Below are 21,038 nucleotides of genomic sequence, written 5' to 3' on the forward strand. Positions count from 1 at the left end.
CCCTGCAGAGCTGGGGGGGGTGGATTCCTCCGGAGAGGTGCGATGTACCGGTCCCCTGTGTGTGTCCCCCCCATCCCCACCCGCTCCTGCGGTGGGTGCAGGGGGCTGGAGCAGCGGGAGTGCTGGGTAGGGACTGTTCCTCCGTCTTGCTTGAAATCACCATAGCAATGCTGGGAGATGAGGAACAAAAAAGCTCTGCTCAGGCACTGTCTCTCCTTCCCTCCTCCTCCCCCCTCAAAGCGCTTCTTCTCCCCCAGCCCCATCTTTGCCTGCTGCGTGGCTGCAAAGGGTTTGGGGCCGGGGGTTGGTTTTGTGGCTCTGCGCTGGGTTCTGGAGGTATTTCTTGTCCCCCCGGTTGGGAAGCGGCTGTATTGGAGATGTGTCTAGAAAGAAATGCTAATCAGTGTCTGAGGCTTCCAGACTGCACAGCGATGGAGCGGTAAACAAAGGAGCAGTCCCAGGGTACACATTTTCCCTCTGCCACCCCATTTTTTTAGCCAGAAATGGCCACATCTGACCCACCGTTTGGCAGAAAGATGGCCATATCTGAAGGCACTGCTGCATAGGGAAGAGCAGATGATTTCCCGTTGTTCAGAGGATCGCAAAGGGAGGGTCAAGATAAATTGCTGTGTTACTGCAACTCCCTTCCCTCTGGGACTTTCCACAGTCCCACCAGGCTCTTCTGCAGGCCTGGGCTCAGGCTGGGGTGCTCGTTCCCTTGGTGCCGATGTGTTTGGGTTTTTTTGTTTGTGCGTTTTTTCAGCATGGTTAGGGCCTTTGGCAGCCCCGGCAAGAGGATTTTTTGGGGGTTTTTTTTTTTTCCCCCCCCCCCCCCATCCTTTTGCTGTTATGCTATTCTCAGATAAAGGTGTTGGGTTATGCTTTCTGGTCCTCAGCCATTTTGTACGTTGAGGCCTTCCAGGGAGATGTTGGCGAGTCCAGCCAGAGGTGAAATGCTGGCGGGGTGGAAGCGGGAGCTTTGTCGTGCGCTGCAGCGAGTTGGGGTCCTTGTGGGGAGCTCGTCCCCCTGGGGAAATGGGAGAGGACAAGAGGGAGCATCTCTGGAGCTCCGTTGCAGCAACGATGAGGAGTGTGAAGTCCAGCGCTGGGAGTCCTGAGCATCTTCCACGCTCAGGGCCATCCTCTGGAGTTGTGGGTGGCTTGTGTCGCAAAAATCCTCCAGAATCGTGTGGAGGGGCCGAGCGTTCACGTTGCGAGCTGGGTGCTTGCCTGTGTGTGTGCCGAGGATGGGGGGATGTTGTGTGCAGCGTGTGCTGTGTGCTGTTAAATCCAGGTGAGAGCCCAGCTTGGGGGCACTGGGGTGACAATGACAGAGATGGAAGGGGCTGAAAACCAAATGGCAAGCGGCAGGGCTAGCCCTGACTGTGAGGGCTTTAGAAGCTTCTTTGGCTTCTTCAGCTGCTCTGTCTTAACTTCTGACCTGTTTGGCTCTCTGCGGTGGCATTTGCTTGGGCAGACGGTAATCCTCATGGAGCAAGAGCGGGGGCATCCCAAACTGACCTCCTGCCAGGGCTCACTCCCCTGCGAATGCCCTGTCCCCAGTGCCAGGCTGGGGTGCCCTTTGGGTCTCGCTGTATACGTGTAGCTGTATATGTATATGCGTATACGTATAGCTGCATCCCCCCCGGTGTCTCCTCCCCCAGCCCAAGCAGCTGCATTTCTCCTGGGCTTGTGACTCTGCTTGTACCTGCTGTGACACCACATGGAGCCGTGCCCTCCGATTAGAAACCGCTGGTTTGGGATGTGCTGGGAGCTGCGTGGCCTCCCTTAGATCACCCTGGGGTGGATGCCCAAGCAGCCGGGAGATGTAACCACTGTGAAACCATCCTCTGACCCCCACCCATGCGTCTGTCTGGAAATGGAGGCTGAATTCAGGGCTGAGGTGGTAATTGCACCAGTGTCTGTGAAGCATCGGGGCTGTAATTAATTTTTTACGGTGTATCGGGAAGTTATATGGACTCCAGTCTTCCGAACTATACATATGATAGGTTTAGCCTTGGCAGTTTGCTAATATATTATTTAAAGAGCTGAAGGATATGGTAAACATCATACAAAGTCACCAGAAGAAGTCCATGCACCAGTTATAGCCCTTTGCTGCCTGGGTGAGCCTGGCATGGCCTGTGCTAGATCTGTATGTGTTTGAATGGGGCAGGGAAGGGCTTTCCTGGGCTTCTCTAACTAGAAGTCTGTAATCCAGACAGGCAAGACAGATAAAAAGCTTAGTGGCTGCTTATTCAAAGATATGGGAGGCTGAAGAGACTGGCTCAAGGTCATAAAGTTTGTATGGGATTGCTGGAGCCACCCCTGATGTCCTGATGGCCGGCGCAGTGCCCTACCTGCGCTATTGGGGTCACGCCGTCTCCTCCTGCCCAAACCCCCATTTTGTGCCAAAGCCTTGAGCACAAAAGCACCTTTTTAGCCTTCGTGCCGCAGGAGTGGGAGTCCTGAAGAAGGCTGTGGCTGAGGGAGCCCTGTCCTGCTGCTGTCTCGGGCTGGGCACCGCTCAGCCCCTCCACCCCGACCCCATCTGCCAGCACCCCTATTTCTCTTCTCCTGCTACTCACAGGGACTTTCTCGCATGAAGATTTAGGGCCTGTTTCCAGTGTGAATGAGTTTGTGACCCTGCAAGGTTGGGTTTGAGCTTGTAGAGATGCTTATAGACCCAGCTGCATTTCTAGGTGTGGAGCTGCTCTGGGGCTGCTGTGCTGTTCAGGCAGCCTCCCTGCACCCAAATGCCAAGACGCAAACTATTGAGACTCTTCCAGCATGGAAATGTTTTAATAAATACAAGAGGTGCATCTGTGTAAGTACCTCTGATAAATGCCTATCTGCAGAGGCCCATCTCCCAGGCTGGTATTGCACCGGGCGATTGATGCGCTGCCTTGAGATGCCCGTGCAAGTTGCATTTATTTCCAGTGCTGCATCTGAGATCCAATCCATCTGATTTCTTTTCCCACCTCTTCTGACTCTTGTCGCTCATTCCTCTTTGCACCATTTCATGCATAAGAAGCCAGGAAAAGTCAGAGCAGCCCCCACCCCCCAGCCCCAAACTCATTAACGTGGTCTCATCTCAGATGTTGCCTCTGTAAAAGCGCTGTTACCTTTGTGAGCAAAAGCACCATGTTATATTTCTGTGTTGTGATTCATTTTTTATACTTAATAGCTCTTCCTACCCTGACACAACTGGGTGACCTGCTCATGGGAGCTGTGTGTGTATACAGATTATCTATATTATACATATTTTCCACAGCCCCATGGACAGCTGAGCCTGGTGGGTCCCATTTTTGAGCGTGGCTGGAGGTGAACTCTGGCTCCCAGAGGGCTGAATCTCCCCTATCTCTCATCTTCTCCCAGTATTTCTCTCAGCGTCTTTCTTTTCTTCCCCCACTCCCCTCCTCTTTTTTTTTTTTTGACAAAACCTTAGCAGTGCAGCACGTGGCCTCATTCTGTTCAAGGTTGAACTGAAACTTGAAAAGTTGAGCTGTGTCTAAATAGCAGGCCAGGCTTTTTGAGGGATGCAGCAGCACTTAGATCTTGAGGTAGTTCTCTGCACAGGGAGACATTTTGCTTCTGAATATTTTCCACTTTCTTTCTTGCAATAATTTAAATATTTTCCTCTAGTCCTTTTACCTTGGTTATTGTAACCTGTCCTGTGCTCAGCGGTGCTGGGTTTGAAGGGCTGGGATACTTGAAAGTGGTTTTTGTCCCTACCTGCCATCTTACCTCAGGAGGGATTGCTGTTTTCTGCGCCAGCATAAGTTACTTGCACTGAGCATCCCTGTAGCCCGATGTGTCTGGAGACACATTTCGCAATCCCGTGTGAGCTGTGTGTGTTTGGTCTCTGAGCCGAAGAGGTGGGGGCTGGATTTGGGGCAGCAGCAAGAAAACAGCCTGTATTCAGACACTTTTAAAGCTGCGTGCTCAGGACCAATGCATTTCTTGCATTTCCTACTTTGAATTTACAGCCTCAATGCGTCTTTTTAACTGCGTTAAAAATAGTTTGGGTGCATTTTTTATCCGCATACGGTGCACCATACATTCAGTTAATTAAGCAAGTGCATGGACTTAAATTATAATAAGGAAGAACATTTCCTCCCTGTCTAATTCTATTAAAATTTCCTTGTGCCATCCCCATCCCATTTGTTCTTCCCTTTTAACCCAGCCAGAAGCCACCTCTCTCTCCAGAAAGTCTCCTCTCTGCACTGCCCGCATCCTGGCATGGCCACGGCTGGCGTGGTGGGAGGATGGAGAGTTGATGCAGTTGCTTCCCTGAAGGTCCGGCCAATTTTGTGACTCCCTTTGCTCCTCAGGGACTGATGAAAACACGGTTATTTCATATAGATCCATTCCCAGATAATCTTTTTTCATCAGATTGAATGACTCTGGGAACACCCAGCCATTTTTCTGCTGCCTGGGTTGGGTTTTTAGGCAGCCCTCATGTTTTGTTTTGTTTTCCACTTAGATTTTTTTCATACTTGTTTTACAGCATTTGCTAATTAGGGGTAAATTCAGTTTGACAGTCTCATTTATCCATCCCCAAGCACCGAGGGGTGGTGGTTCATGGCAAGCCCTCACCCCCAGACAGGGATATTGCTGGCAAGTACAATGCCACCAAACTCAGTCCATCCACCAGTGATGTGCAGGGATCTCCTGGGTTCTCCTCCCCTCCTCCTAGTCGAGTATGTGGGATGAAGGGGCCAATACAGATCTCCCATATGTGCCAAGTTTAACGGACCTGCTGGGCTTTGACCTCCGGCTCTGATGCCCTCGGCCGTGCGGTTGTGTCCGTCCTGGGGACCAGGGAGACCTTCACGGTGCGATGCCTCACGAGTTCCTCTCCAGCTGCTTAGTCAGAGCTTGGTGGGAGCAACCTGATTTCAGTCGCTTTAATGTGTCACGTTCCAGTCGTCACATTCACCCCACACTGACATTAAGGAAAAGAAAAACAAGCTGATCCTCCGGATGACCTCCTTTTTTGTGCTGCAACACACCTCAACCAGATGAGTCTTGCTATGCCTCTATTTATTATAAGAGGGAATAACCCAAAAAGCAAGCCCCAAATCCTATACTAAAGGGAAGATGGGCATTGCTTAAAGAGATGCAGTTAGCAAAAATGAGATTTCTTGATTTTTTTTTTTTTGCGTTACAGCAGAGGGAGGGGATGTTTGAGGTGAGACACATTGTGATTCGTTTGGTGTGAGAGGGTGAGCAGGGCAGAGGGTTTGCCTGTCAGTTAGGCATCAGTGGGGCTTATGAGGATAAAAAGCACCTAAGTTTGGTATTTGACTTCTGGGATTTAAGCAGCAAACACTTAGCCCTGCATAATCCCTTTTAAGGTAGCCCAAATGCTTAGCTGGTTTCTTAGTTCTTGAGGGACAGATTCCTCTTGAAATTGTGGTGGCAGGGAGATGTGCCAGTCCCTTTTTATGCTATGTAATCTGTAGAGTAGATACAGGATTGCTGAGAAAGATGGAGAGTGGTTCCTATAAAGGATTAAACTTTGTCTATGGCATGCTTCTCAGGCAAACCTGAGCCTGTCTCTGTTGGTGTGATATCCCCGGTTCCCAATGCATCAAAGCGAGAGGAGGTCTCCAACACTGAGATGTGCGTTGCTGCAGAATAGTGCAATGGCTTTTAGCCCCCAGTGGTCAAAAAGCAACCACATTGCAAAACCAGGTTACCGTAGTGGTCTTAAACTGAGTTTCGTGAATGTATTTAGAGGAGAGCTGTGTTGCAAGGTGATTTGACTAGTGAGCACGCAACAGCAAAACCAGGTCGTGCAGAAGGACACTGGGCACAGTGGTTTGGCCGATGCAGCTGGGTCCTTCCCCATCAGATGTTTAAATGGCTCCTAATCGAGTTGCAAGCCAAAACCACTTGGGCTACTCTGACACTCACCTATGGCAAAAGGTGGCCCCACCAGGACCAGAGGAGTAGGTCTTTAAATGTGGTCCCTTGGTGGATGTGCCCATCCGCCCAGATTAAAAGAAAAATGTCGTTTTTTTTCCCCAGTAAGAACAAGTTGTGTGATCCTTGATCTTACTTGATCAGCTCACTGAAGCTGCGAGTCACCTCAGCTCCCCATGCGGTTCTCCTGGCCTTATCCTGGATCAACTGAGAATGCAGCCTCCTATGACACTTAGATTGAAGGTGTTTTGGGGGTGTCGTGCATTCATTTTAAAGCACTGAATTAATTACATATAGTGTTGTTTGGGGAGTATCTCGCACAAGCCGCTGGCTGGGATGGCGAGAGGTGCTTTATTACAGCCCCCAGGGCTTCTTGACTGTCTAACTGCCAATAAATGAGGGAAACTGGAGCGTTCCTCCAGAACTCTCTCTGGCCTGTCTTCGGCATCGCTCCAGACTCTTAATATGCTTTTTAGATGTGTGGAAAGCTTTGGTGTCTGTAAGCATCCATCCACTGACTTTATTTTGAGCGGATTGGATGTCAAAGGGCAGCCTTTTCCAAGGTGTGGGGAGCAGAAGACTTGCGAGATCTTCTCGCCTCTCGCGCTTGCTGCTGTAGGGAGGTGATTTAAAGCTCCATCAGAGTCACTTGGATTGCCGGGTGCAGCAGCAGCCTTGGCTTTGCAAGCCTTGTGACTGAGCAGTCACTTGATTTGTTTCAGAATGTGCAATGTCCAGACATTGCAGGTGGAGTGGGCTTTCAGCTTGAATCTGGTGATGGTCCTCGCAGAAATCCCATAGGAGCCTCAGTGTAGGCTTTAGTGGGCAGGTCTGCCTTCTGGAGATGCCCATGTCTCTCTGATGACAGAAGGAGGGTAAGTTCCCTTGCATACCTTAGGTGAAAGCTGGGTGGGATGAGTCTGGACAACGAGGAGAGAAGACAGAGCCTGGGACAATTTCAAACCGAAAACTGGAGTGAGTTGAGGCATCTCCCACCTCCTGCCACAGCCTGTAGGAACTGGGATGTTCAGAGCCAGAATTTACACTGTGGACACCCTGCCAGGTAACGTCAAGGTGAGAGATGGGGCTGATCCACATTGAAATGGGATGACCAGGATCTGAGATCCACATTTACTCAGCCGTATTTGAGGAGTGGTTTTGAGAAAGGAACCTTTATAGCAAATCCTGATCAAATCTTGTGGACCTGCAACCCAAGACCCAGGGGAAATCAGAAGGTAATCAAGCCTTATGAATACTGATTATAGTTCCTAAGCAGCTACAGTTGTGTTCAGGCTCTTGGAGGGGAGTCCCCAGTGGTCAGTCTTCTTCATTTGGAGATCCTCCTTTTAATGCCTCCCCTGGGATGGTGGGACAGGGCAAAGAAATGAGAGGACAGGCATGGTCAGAGGGAACGACTGCCCCTGCTTGGGTTAGGAGGTGACCGCTTTCCATCTGAGGATCCTAGGAGTCTATCGTGGCTGGCACTTGGGGGGGCAATCTCTTTGGGGCAAGATTGAAAGAGGCAGAGATTTTTGCCTTCCGGAGGGTATTTCCCAGGGATTCGCAAATGCCTCATTTGTAAACAAGCCCTGGTCTGCCTGGAAGTCCTGCTTTCTCGTTTAGAGCTCTGCCAGCCCGGGGAGGTGAGTGTCGAAGCAAAATACGGCTGGGGCGATAGCTGAGCTGCTGTCGCACACCGCAATGGATGAGCGCAGCAGGGCAGGCAATCCTAAAGCAGCTTCCACAGGTACGCTGTCACTCTCTATAAAGTTATTATGATGCCCAGGAAAAAAAGAAGCTAGCAGAAATCCTGACTCAAAGGTGACTCACGTACACCCCTTCTCTGTCTCTTGCGTAAATGCAATAGCTTATGTCTGGGTACCCGCTGTGCGTGTTCGCTGCAACTTTGGTTTGATATGGTTGGAAAAACTAATACACCGTGCGAAAGAAAAAGAAAAACTTCAGTCAAATAGTAGTTAAAATGAATACCAAGGGGAAAACAATACTCCATTAGTATTATAGCAGTGTGCAAGCACCCCTAATGGAAATAGAAGTCTACAAGCTTCTGTTCTGTACATCAAGCCAAAAAGAGCCAGTCCCTGCTGTAAGGACTTATTGTATTGAACAGACAAGACAGATGAAAGGCATAAAGGAGTTGTTGGGAGACTGCTGGTAAATGTTATCTTTGTTCCACTTTTTAACAGTCTTTTCCCGGCTTCTTATTTGCTTTTCAACTGGCGGGTTGGTTTCTGTTGATGCTCCTTGGGTTTGCAAAAGAAAGTGGGGTTGCCTTTGGCTGGAGCAGACTGTCAGAGGCATGGGCCAGCCTATCTTAGTGGGAAATCCCATAGTCTGAGGACCTCAGCAGAGTTAACTTTGGGCTGGGAGGATGAAGGCACATCTTCCCTGGGACATGGATCACCCATACTGGGGCAGTTTGTTGTGGTCTTGCTGTTCATTAGGAATGCAGCACGTAGAGGGCTGTGAATTGGGCTTATCGGCTTTCTCACTGTTTGAGTGTTATATGTGGCAGCAAAATGGCAGCACTGGGAGATTTTCTCCTGCATGTTTATGGGCTTTTGCACTCCTCAGTGTCTCGAACTGGCCATTAATTGAGTTTATGCTTGCTCGGAGGTTCGTTACCTGATCTGAAGAACGTAATAAGGGATGGAAGAGCACTCCATCTTTCGCTCAAGAGGAGAGCAAAGGAGTTAAATATAAATATCTGTATATTATAGCTGGACAAACAGGGAGTGAGGCTCTGTTGCCTCCTGCCGCTTCAAGCCGTGTGGTGGTTAAGCCTGAGTGCTTCCAGGAGGGGCAGTGAAAAACAAAACCTCCCCCCAGTAATAAGGACTACCCATTGCTCTTGAAGCATGTAGGCTGCATGATGGGCTCAGGCTGGTGTGGCCATTGATTCAGTGTTGAACATTGGTTTAATAACGTGTTTATTCATCCTTCCTCCTCTTCTGTGTCTGGCAAGGCTGGAAATACCATGCCTTGTCTAGTTAACCTCTTGCTGGGCCTTGCTCCAAGTTTCCTGGGATTTATTAGCAATGATTTGTGCTTTAAGGACTAGTGAGATTCCTGAGTCATCTTCTTAGGCAGGGAGCTATTTATTTCAGTGTGTGTGTGTTACACTCCCTGGGAGTGGGTGTCTCTCTTCCGCTTTTGGATCCTGCCCTGACTCTATATAAAGACTCCAGGCTTGAATGAGCAGCAAAACCAACCCTCCAACTGGCTCCATCGTTTGGAAGCTTTGTGCTGCTGATCCCATCTCTCCTGGCTGAAGGAGCACGGCCGTTTGGAGCATGGGTAGGAATTTGCATGGGATGTTTGTCCATCTCGGGGTTGCATAGCTGCTAGGACAGCTCGTAGGGACACAGCGTACTGTGTGTTCACGTCCAGGAGCAAGTCTTGCTCTACAGTGGCTCATGATCAAGGGGGAAATGTGGTTTGTACCTTTTCTCCCCTGAGGTTGATTTGCTGATGCTGTTGGGTTTTCAGGTGGTGGGATTTTTCTTATTTAGGAGAGATGAGCTATTTGAGTGGCTGTAATTCTTCGTTGGTATCAGAGCAGGGACTGGAGGTGCCATGGGCAAATGCAGATGGGCTCCTCTAAGACGTTGCCAGTGCAGGAGCTGCCAGGTTTGGAGGAATTTCACTGTGTCATTTCTCCTGGGATGGCCCTTTTCAGAGACGTCCCATGCTTGCTTGGTGGCCTTGCAGAGAGCTGCCTCGCTGCATGTGAGTTTGGGGGTGCAGGGAGAGCCCCTCACGTAACAGCTCTGGGGAGCTGCAAAGAAGCCAGCGTGCTAATGGCAACGTTCATCCAAAAGCTGACTTTACACCCAATTAAGCATCACCCTGAGCCAGAGGGACAAGTCCTCATGTCATTATGTCTTGAACTAAATCGCTGGCACTTCATGGGGGCTCTGTCTCCACAGCCTGAGGGACTGATGCATTTAATCTGTATCAGCACTAAAGAGACTTTGCTAATGTGACCTTGTGGTTTGGTCCTTGTGGCTACTGGATGCACATCACTGTGGTTGGCTTTTTCGTAAGGAAGGAAAAAGACTTAGAGAAAAGGAGAATTTCCTGAACAATTTCTCTGTAATTTGTCAAGCATGACATGCAGTCACGGAATTTTGCACTGAACTTTTCTTCTTTTTCATGTTTTCCCTTTAACATGTAGATGTTTTTAATGCTATTCTTATTTAGCAGCTTCTCTCTTATCATACCAGCTAATGAGCAGTAGGAAGAATTTCTGCATTGACCTTTTGCTGCTGCTGCTTTTTTTCTTTTCTGCAACAGAAATCAGATATAATTTGAAACCACCTCTGAGCTGCCCCTCCAGGGCCTGAGCCTTCACTCCCCCGATGCATGTTTGTGGGTGACGGGAGCATCTCGAGTCGTGCTAAATGGCACAGATCGAGCTGCTGAGGCTTAGACTGTGAATCAGTAGATCTCACATCTGAGCCCAGGAAAAATAATACCATGTAGGTCTGAAACTTGGTTTTAAGTTGGCGTTGGATTAACCTGCCTTAGTATGGGGAAAGCGAATTGAGGTTGAGTATAGGGAAAGGTGATGAAAGTGCCTGAATAAGACAAGTGAATGGGACTCTAAAGTTGTCTCTGTCCCACTGTTTCTACCAGGAGATAGAGTTGTAGACATCTACAAGTAGGCGAGACCTATCCCAACTTCAGGTCTCCACCCCGTGCTTTGGAACAGCCACGTCTGGGAGACCTGCTAGTAGGACAGGGCTTGATGTCGCCTGGGCTTCATCCACCCCTACGCAAGAACTTGGGCACCTGGGAAGCACCTCCATCAAATTTGCCATTTTCCTCCCCTTTTTGCAAACACTCTGCAGAGCAAATAAGCCTGCTGTGGGTGTGTGCTCGGTGGAGAGCACCTGCCCAAGCCCCAGCTCCCTGCAGAGAAATGGGCTGAACCTCCAAAACGAGTTCCAGTCCTACCTAGCCTTGCTCTTTTGGCCCTTCTCCACATGGGAGCAGATGGTTATTAAAAATCCCAGAGAAATTCATTAAGTTTAATGGATTGCCAGCCCCCATCTGTGGCTGGGGAGGCCCATCTACCCTGCAGCCATATCCCCGTGGGATGTGAGTCAGGATGAAGAGCCTGAGCCAAGCCCGACCCTGCAATGGCATTCCCTGCCGGCTGCAGTGGGCGGGTGGGATGTACACCCCACCTGGGAAACACAGGGGTTGTTAGAGCAGCCCAGGAAGGTCGCACAGATCTGATGGGGCAGCTTACTTATTTTTCACTTGCTAAAAGCACAGCAGAGATTAAGATTAATTAACCCCCCCCCCCCCCCGCCCTGCTTCTTCTTGCTCTTTGCTGTTTCTAGGGAAGACTGAAAAAAATGTGCTAGAGAGGAAGCTAAATTCTGAGCATCCTTTCATGAATGCAGCATACGGCCCCCATGGGACTGCAGGGAAAGGCCCTGTAATTACGGGGAACGTCCTGTGAGCCTGAGTTACACAACCAGGATGGAGAGCTGCTCCTCCTTTGGTTTAGCAGCAGGCTGATGATGCTGTAACTCAAAATACTACCTGGCTATTATCCATTCATTGCTTTTTATCACTGTCGGTGTCCTCGACGTACAGCACAGACCACTCGCGAGGCTCCGAGCCAAGAAGGAGGTAGGAAGGAGCACTCAGGATCATAAAAGGGCCATTTGATATTTACAGTGCCTGGTGACATAATTCCCAGACAGCCCGAGCATATCTCGGAGCCGGCTGATGAGTCGCCGGGGAGATCTTGCTCCGATGCCACCGAGTGAAGGTGACTCCTTCCTAGCTCTGGCAGGAGCAGGATGCCCTGATGGAGAATTCGTGCTGCGGCGTCTACTTGCCGGCTTTGCACTGGCTGTGCTGCCACCTGGGTTAAGAGCCAGGTTAGCAGCCAAGAAAAGGGATTTAGGACTGTAGCAACTGCCTTGAGGTGTCATACGGGGGAGGACTAACACCTTGGCTGCGGTGCTGGGCATGCCCTGGTGTCGTGTGCTGGAGGACGTTGCTCCTGTGTGCTCCCAGGTGGCTTCGTGCTGTCATTTAAGATGCTGTTGTTGGCTCTGGTCCATGCGAGCCTTGGTTACTGGTGTGCTTTGCAGTGTTTTTGTGCCAGGCTTTATTCTACTCTAGAAGGATTTATTCATTGCTGAGGGCCACGGGCATGCCTTGAGCTATGCATGGGCTTAACTTCAGCTGTCCCCCTGTGTGCTGGGGGGAATCGTTATGCCCGTTTTCCAGTTTGGGAGCAGAGGTACGGAGGAATTCAGTGACATGGGATGCCTGCGGCATAATCCAGCATCCCTGTTCCCCATGCTGGAACCCTAGCCTCTCCCTCCTCCAACAGGAATAATCATTTCCCATACAGACAAGGAGACTTCAGCATGTATCATTGTCCCGTCAGGCCTTCCTAGGTTTGAATTATTAAATATTGTCTCTGATCTCCATTATAAAGGTTGTTAGAGCAGAGCTATTTATCAGAATAGAAAATACTGCATTTCTGTACTTTAACAGTTGGCTTCATCTGCTTGTGGGATTTACAATAAATGAGAAGAGTTTAAAAAAAAAGGCAAAAAAAAAGTCATGAGAGGCTGAGATTGGAAGTAAATATAGAGAAGTAACATCCTTGCAAGAGGATGTCCAGTTTTCTGTCCTAGTACACATGTGGTTGCTGGTATGTATCTTCCGTCTAAAACAAAATCGCATGTAAATTCATTAGCATTAATAGGCTGGAGGGCATTTGCTGCCGTGATTTCCGCAATGCCGGATTACAGATTGTGCTCTGGGGATGCCCCTTCCCACACCCCCATCGTTGTCTCCTCCATCAGCTGGCAGAGACCCCGGCAAACCAACCTGGCTACGTTTCTGAGCAATGACTATATGTTCGGCTTAGAGGGAGTAACAAGAAGGTACAGATGCAGAGAAGGAGACCCGGGACCAGCTGCAGACTCCAGCCAGCTGCTGAGCTCCATGATGGGTTTATCGTTATTTCCGTGAGCCTGAAGCCCTGGCTGCAGATTGCCGTAATTTCCAAGGTCAGATTCTTGCTTGCTACTTGTAAGAAATTGGGTGGTACCTGCTGCTTTGGAAGAGACTGGATTTGAGCAGTGGTAACCCAGGCCGTGGTCCTGCTGTTGATTATTCCCTTGCTGTAAAAGTGCCTTGCCCCACAGCTGGGCACATCTGTGCCTGGCCAGGCACTGTCTGTACCATGCACCTGCAGCATCCCTGAGCAGAGCTGCTTGATATGACCCAGGCAGGTGATCCCCTATTTTTCCCAGGGAATAAACCATGGAAACTGGCTTGAGAGTGAGCTGGAAATTGGAAGCAGGGTCTCCCTGCTGTCAGGCTGGGTCTGATTTCCTCTGGATCCCATGGGAGAGGCACCATTCCCTTCTCCCGCTCCTGAGTTAAGCTGCGACAGCTCTCCCAGGCAGCAGTACGGCACGATGCCGCAGGGCTGGGGGAGCTGCCGGGGGACTTGGATCGTGCCTGAGAAAAGGGGGTTAAAAGCAGGTTTTTTGCAAGCCTTTGCCTGCCATTTTAAATGGGAAGGATGTTTCCCTGGCAACGAGATGGATGCTTCCCAGCAGAGCATATGGCTTCTATCGACTTTGATTTACCGGCGTGTGGAAATGGCAGCTAGATAATTCTCTCTTCAGCTTTAATGTGTCCATGCCCTGTGTCCCTGTTACGAGCTTTAAAAAGACTGTGGGTCCAGCCCCTGCAGTGCTGGCCTTGCTCCCATCCCGGGGCTGGAACTGGTGGGGTCCCATGTCGGGACTGGGTCTGGGGACCTTTGCAAAGAGGGACCCACACAGAGGACCTGAGCATCGCCCAGAGCAAGGAGCTGCAGGGTGGGCAGGAAAACCTTGCCAGCTTCTGCTGCCTTTCACCAGCCGAACAGCTCCTCCTCCTCAGAGAATATAATCTGCAGCCCTCTTTTTCCTATTCTCCTCCCTGCTTTAAATCATTTTTAGATGTTTTCCACCTTTCACCACACAATCATCTGCCTCCTGCAGCTTGCTATTTATTGTTGTGTTTACTGGCACAGGGAAATAAGGAGAGGGAACAAACCTGTCATTTGCTGAGCGGGGGAACTTGGGGGACCTGGTTTCTGCGAGCTCGTGGCTCTCTCGGGCTTGCTGCTGTGTGCTGGCCCCGCTAAGCTTGCATGGCAGCCTCTTCTGAGGGGCAAAACCAGGGTGCTCTTCTCCTTGCTGCCCATCACTGGCTCTCCGTTCTTTGGCAAATATGATGAAAATGGGCCAGCAGGTCTAAATATTAGGTAGAGACAGTGAGGCAGCCAGACAGGGCGACTGCACGAGCCTCACTGCCTTGGGGACCAGAATGGCTGGAGAGGGTCATTCACCCACCTGAGTGGTGCTGGGACTGGGACTGGTTCCCAGCCGGTTCGTAGCTGCAAGCAGCAGCAGTGAGGACCAGGCATGGGGCTTGGGAACTGACTGGGTAGTGTGGCCTTAAATGAAATTAAAGGGTTGTGCTGACCTGCAGACTGCTGCACTGCAGGGACTGGGGGGGGACGGGACATGTGCATCGTTCTTCCCCTCTTCCACTGATGGAGGTTTTTGGGGAGCTATGGATGAGGCAATGCCACCTTCTTTGCAAGTCTCCAGGTGAGCCAAAAAGCCCTGGTCTGCACACACTGGCTCTCAGCCCTGATTGCAATGAGCCCCCCCCCCCCCCAAAGCTGCCCAGCCTGAAAGGCTTTAAAAAATGAGGCTCCCTTTTAACTGAGGCTACCTTTATTTCTTCCAGCAGGATCATGGCTTTCCCCTCCTCTCTGGGGTGTTTAGCTCTCCAGGCAGCCTCTCCCTTTGCAAAAGGCTCTTGATGATGGGGGGCCGCCCCCCCACTCCCCCGGCACTCAGGGCTGCTTTCCCATCCGCACCTGGCTGCCCACTTGCTGCATTTGAGTCACACCAGAGAAGAAGCAAGTGATAACAGAAGTGATTAATTGCCCGTTGGTGCTGGGGATTAATTAATTGGGTGCAAGGAGAGGCTGTGCCCTGGCAGACCCAGTGCTGTCTGTGCAGGTGGGGCTGCCCCGCTCCCATCGGGACTCGTGTCACGAGCTGGCCGTTCTCTGCTGTGAGCAAAGGAGACACCGACGTGGGTGGCAGCAGGAGGATCTCCCTGTTGCTCTTAGGGAGCAGCACGGCTGAGGTGAATCTGGCTACAGCTCAGGGAAACTTTACTGCTGTAGAGGGGAGATTGGTGGAAAAGGACTTTGAATTCAGAGCTGCAGCTCCTAGAAGACCCAAAATAGTTATGAGTGGCAAAGTTAAACGGAGCTTGACTGGCAGCTGTTGTGATGCTCTCCCCTCCCTGCGGCATAACTGGCTGTTCCAGCAATCTTTTAGGGCTAAAGAGAGAGCTGCCTTTTTAAGCCTGAGCTCTCGGGAGATCTGGGTTTGTTTTGCATCCCTTCACCCCGAGCAGCTCCTCTGGGCCTGCCTGTCCACATGGCCAAGGCGTTACTTCCAGCAGAAACGTTCCCATCCCAACAGGAGCAGCTTCACGGACATGAAAAGCATCAGGGCCGTATTCTGCCACCTTTGCCGTGGAGGAGCATACTGTCCTACTGATGTGGGGAAGGGATGCAGAGCTCCAAAACTGGCTGCTGGCCTTTTATTTCTTGTCGTTGGACCTAATCCTGCATTCTTCTGCGTGCCAAACATGGGTGTCCCTCGGGCATCGCAGGGTTTGGACCTGGGTGAGCCAGACCCTCTCTCTTGGCAGTGCAGCCCCCTTAGTTTTTGGGGGGTTATTCCTGATTTGCACTGGTGTGAGGGGGAGAGTTGCAGAGAGGGAATGTGGTCCTGCTGATTGCAGCACTCCTGTGATTCTCCTGGGTACATTTTTTTTTTTTTACCCAGCTTGGGGGTCATCGTCTTCTGGGGACTAAAATCAAAAGGCTGTGAACCAGCTCTCCTGCTTCTTGGCTCTGAGCTCCTTCCTAATCACTAGCTGGGAGAAGAGAAGTAAAATTAAACAGATGGTGAAATAACCAACTCTAAGACATATTATACGGGCAGTTTGCAAATACTTCTTTCTTTTCCCCAAGACTCAGTTAATTAAACTCATGAGCAAATGAAATTAGCAGCACTTTCGTAGTGCTTGTGTTTTACGCTTTTGTGTTATCCGTTAGCCTCTGGCTCCGAGAAGCCACGTTCTTGTCTTCTAATTGTTGAGGCACAAAACTGGGGATGGACCCTGGGAAGTGGCTGGGGCACCCACGTGCCTTCGACACCCGCCGAAATCTTGGCCCTCCTTCTTTGCTGTTAGCTGGGAGGGAGCCTGAGAGCACAGCTCTGGGGCCTTGCCTTTACAGAAGCATAAACCGTGGGTTGACGCATGGGGAAAGTGAGATTTTTTTAAAGTCAACACAAGGCTTTTGAGCCGTTTAGTTGCCTGCTGTGGGTCCGAGATGGTTCACGTGGCTGCTGAGAGCCTCTGTGTCGGCAGGTCCCCGCGGATGCTCTGGGCGAGGATGCTCGTTTTTGAGGTGCTGTAATTCTCGGTGCCGTAAAACTAGTGCAAAGTCAGAGACAGGAGAACGGAGCTGAAGGAGCTCAGGGAGACAGAGCTTGTCCTTTGCAGGCAGGAAACCTCGGGCTCCAGCTGAGCAGCTGATTCTGGGACAGACCTTTGAAAAACCAGCTACTATTCCTGTCTGCAGCAGGAACCAGTCCTGCACATTTTGAGACAATCTTCCTATCTGCAATTAGACCGGAGCCTATTTTTGTATATCCCATTCCCTCAAGGAATGTTTAGATGAGAAGCAGCATTACATTTTACAGGGACATATTGCTTTTAACCTGGTTTTAGAGCTCAGTTAAGTTGAGTCGAGTGATTTGCACAGGTCAGTCAAAGGAGCTTGACCTCAGCAAGAGGATTTTTTACTCCTGCATGCCCTCGCCTTCTTAAATTTAATTAATTTATTTTTCTTGAGGTGTTGCAGCAAAGCAGGGCTTTGCCCTTAAGAAGCAGAAATAACTTGATATTCATGTACAGATAAAGGTTAGATTAGGAAGGCTTGTATTCCTGTACACGAGTAATCTTTTCTCAGAGGTAGGGAGGAAGCAGAGGCTCTTTTGGGGGAATACCCTGTGGGATGGAACAGAGGCAGTGCTCAGATTTCAATCTGAATAATACCGGTATTGCATGAGACAGCAACTTTCCCTCACATTAAAATCAATAAATGTGCTCTGAGTAAATGCCTGCGCAGGCGTTTTAAGAATTACTTAAATGTCCAATATTTTATGCTCTTAATTTACCTCCCAATGCACTGTAATTGCACTGTGGTCTTTAGGATTCTCTCCTGTGAACCCTTTCTGCAGCTGCATGAATATATTTCTCCCCACCAAGTTTTTAAAAGAAAACCTCAGCCCGGCAGTGCTGAATCGCAGCAGAGACAGACTCTTCTGGCAGGTGCATGGGCTTGATTAATACTGTGGGTTTTCCTCCAGACATCTGGCTCCTCTGAGGCTGCGTGCGCAGGGCGAGGAGAATACGCAGACAAGCATTTCCCAGTGATTCATGTTAGATGAGGACAAAGAGGAACATCTGAGCTAGAACTTGGTATGCAGTGATTATTATTAATAAGGCTTTTATTCTGAGTAAGTTAAATGATTAGAGCCAGCCTGTAAAAAACCCAACCAATTCCTTAAATTTAACCCCTTTTCCTGCTGTAAATGTTCAGATCTTGATCTCCATTCCCTGCCATTTCCAGACAGCTTTTGTTCTTTGAGGCTTCAATCCAGAAAAGCTCTTAAGCTCGCTCTTGCTTGTAAGTGTGGAGATACACAATCCTTTGCTGGGCTAGGGACAAGATAAGTCATGCAAAACCCGTTTCTGTTCAAATTCCTGGAGTTCATGGGTTCAGGACTCTGGTTCTGGGCACTTAGGGCAGATGTTGCCGTTTCTGCTCCCTGACTCTGTTATAAGCAAGAGGGAAAAACTGGAGGAGCTCTTGGAATGGGAACTGATTGCAAAAGTGTCAGATGTTGAAGGAGAAAAATCTATGTGTACCCATATCCTGCTCTTTTTCTAACTGAGAAATGCTCTGCCTAAATAGAAGACAGGCAGGGAAAGAGGAGGATTTTTGTGACTTGGTTGTGCCACTTTACCATGCTTATACAGTAAAGCTGTGACCAGCTATTCTTTTTTCCTTAGTTTGCTGTGATGGATTTGTGAATGCTCCTTATCTGCCCATAATATAGCAGAAAACGACCTTCCCCAAAACCCTGATTTAAAGGGAATGTCACCCCCACACACACACGCTTCCCTGGGATGTAAATCCCGTATTTCAGGTGTGTTTCAATAGCTGCAAGGCGAGCCGAAGCACAGAAGCAGGACGCTGTGCTCAGCCAGCAGCGTTCCCGCGTGTCCAGGGAAGACCCCAGAAAACCCGATCTGCTGGAAAACCACCTCCTGTTTTTTGCTATGTTGCTGTCACGCAGCAAAGGAGAGCAGGTTTGCTGCATCCATGCACTGGGGGCCGGGGGGGCATGACCTGGGGGCTTGCAGGTGGTGGTGGTGCAATAGGGCTGGTGAGGAAAGTAAATTCTTTTCCTTCCCATCCCAGTGCCACCTCTAGAACATGGATTGGGGTCTCTAAGACCTGCTTCTCTGTAGCCCGATTAATTCCCACCTCTCGGAACACCATTTAAGGCAGCCTTGTTGTATGTACCACCGCCTCCGATGCTCCCTTGCTCCATTTACACCACCGTCCTTAGTACACTTTATGGCTTTGTACGAACAGGGTGCTTCTTATCGGGGCTGTTCAGCCATCGTCTCGGTACACCGAGAAGGCACGGGAGCTTTTGCCGTTGTCCCAGAGAGGCCTTTGCTAAAGATTTATTAAAAAGTTTATATAACCATGAGAATCTCTGCCTCGGAGCCAGCCTGCTTGTTGCCCAAAAGCAATGTTTTCTACCCGCGTGGGTGCCCGGGGAGCCTCCAGGCTCCTCCGAGGAGCAAGATCTCTGCTGGGCTTAGGTGAGAGGACGGGGCTGGGCATGGCTGAACCTGTCATGAATAAGACACCCTCAGGAGCTATTTTTGGAAAGGAGAGTATTTATTAAGGCACAGGACCGAAAAGCAGGACTCCCTGCTTCTATTTTCAGCTCCGCTAGTGACAGAATTTGCCTTGGGAGATGATTTTGGCTGAGACTGAGCGATGTGGAAACCTGGAGTGAGGCATTTAGGCTCATGTTTAGCTTTGTAAATGAACAGCAGCGTTGCAAATCACAGCAGGATTGCTTACACGAATAAAGATGATAGATGCTTCTGGCTAAGGCTAGGTGCAATACGGCGATGTCTTTACCCCTGGAAAAGTCACGGCATTATCAGAGTTTCGCTTCTGATTCACTGGAGATTTAAATTGAGCTGTAAATTCTCCAATTCTGATTATGAGGTTCTGTGAGTGTTAAAAGGCATTTGACAATCTCTGTTTCTCTTGGTATGGATGTACTTTCACCTTGGTTTATTGTCATTGCTGTGTTTTCATGGTCTTTGATTTACATTGAAGTTTTAGGTACTTGAACACCAGCGTTTTACAGAGACCACAGCAAATGTGTTGCTGGGGTTACAGATGGATTGCCCGTAAGCATTTTGCTTTTATTTTAGCACAATTGTCAATGCCTTGTTTACATCCCCAAAGTAATTTTTAAGTGTTTTAAAAGTTTTAAGTTGCTTTCCATCATGCAGCTCTCAAATGCCTGTAGTAAAATACTCCTTCCTTTCCAGCTTTGCTCCTTCTAATTAAACAAATCATTAATTCCCTTTCCCAATTCCTGGGAAAGCCAGCGAAGCATGTAACAAGCACAGTGGCTTGTTACAAGCTTGTGCGACCTCCTTGTGTTCTATCCATCTTCGTCACATCCAGGAATCCAGTTGCTAATTATTGATGCTCCATTAGAGGAAGCCCAATGTTTTTGCATGTCAGCAATGCTATTTGAATACAAGTATTTCAGGAATAAATTTAAAGATCTTTTAAAATTCTTATGTAAATGGGCGTGTAGATTCTGAGGGGGTTTCTTTTGGAAGGCAAATTACATGATTAACCTGAAAAGCTTTATGATGATTCCATCATACGCTTTTACTGAGAAAAAGAAGAAAAGGAAAGGACAATCTTTCCTGTTTCAAGTCATTTTAAGTTTGGGGTTTTTTTGGGGTTTGGGTTTTGGTTTTTTTTTTTGAGGGAGTTCAGTCATTTCTTTTTCTATTGCTAACCTGAAGCACAGTGGGTAAGAAATCTGGATATGCAGATTTTGTGCTGGGATTTATAAATTGTAGTAAGAAGCTTGCACGGGTGTTTTAAGTCAACATAACCTTTGGATGTAAAGCCAGACTTTGGAGGACTTTGGATTTATTAGTATTAGCAGCAGTCAGATTTGCACAGCTGAGTCTTGGCTGAGCTTAAAGGTCTAAGCAACAGGCGTGGGGGATGCTGGAGCAGCAGAAGGTGCTGGGTGCCTGTAGGAAAGGGTGGCGGGTGACAAGATGCGGTGACATGAGGTGTCCTTCTCCAGTGGCTCCAGGAGGCTGAGCCAGCTTTCTCCACGCCAGTGCTCTCCGGAGGAGGCAGTGGTCCAAAATCACATGCTGCCCTTTGCATCCTGGCCCAGGTTTGGGGGAGGCTGGGTGCCGGCTCCAGCCATACATCATGTAGAACTCAGCTTCTGTTCACTCTGGAGGAGGATATTGTCTTCTCCAGAGCTCTAAGCAGAATTGGCATCTTTAATGTAAAAATCATTAGATGGGACATAATTAATGTTCCTTATTGCACATTAACATTACCCAGAGTCAGGCTGCAGACATAATTTGCTTTGATTAGATACGTAGCTTTAAAAATTAGATTCATCCCAACCTCTACGCTATTTATTGGTCTGTTTCTCTTTCCCTAGCTATCCATTATTATCTGGATCCCTTTCCTGTGCTGTCTGGGTAGATTAGGTGAAATTAAAGCAGAGTCAGCCTTCCTGTTCCCCGCTGCCCTCCCTCTGTGGGAGCTCAGAGCATACACACTATCTCGGTGTGGACATACCTCT

The 21,038-nt window shown here is 49.3% G+C and overlaps 1 protein-coding gene across 4 annotated transcripts in view; it reads left to right on the forward strand.

Annotated features, from left to right (window-relative positions):
* Positions 1-21,038, forward strand: part of KCNQ2 (potassium voltage-gated channel, KQT-like subfamily, member 2) — a 67,242-nt gene that overhangs the window by 504 nt on the left and 45,700 nt on the right. The gene's annotated exons all lie outside the window — the stretch shown is intronic.

This window comes from Haliaeetus leucocephalus, unplaced genomic scaffold (assembly GCF_000737465.1).
Source record: "Haliaeetus leucocephalus isolate CR32 unplaced genomic scaffold, Haliaeetus_leucocephalus-4.0 Scaffold273, whole genome shotgun sequence".
Classification (NCBI taxonomy): Eukaryota; Metazoa; Chordata; class Aves; order Accipitriformes; family Accipitridae; genus Haliaeetus; species Haliaeetus leucocephalus.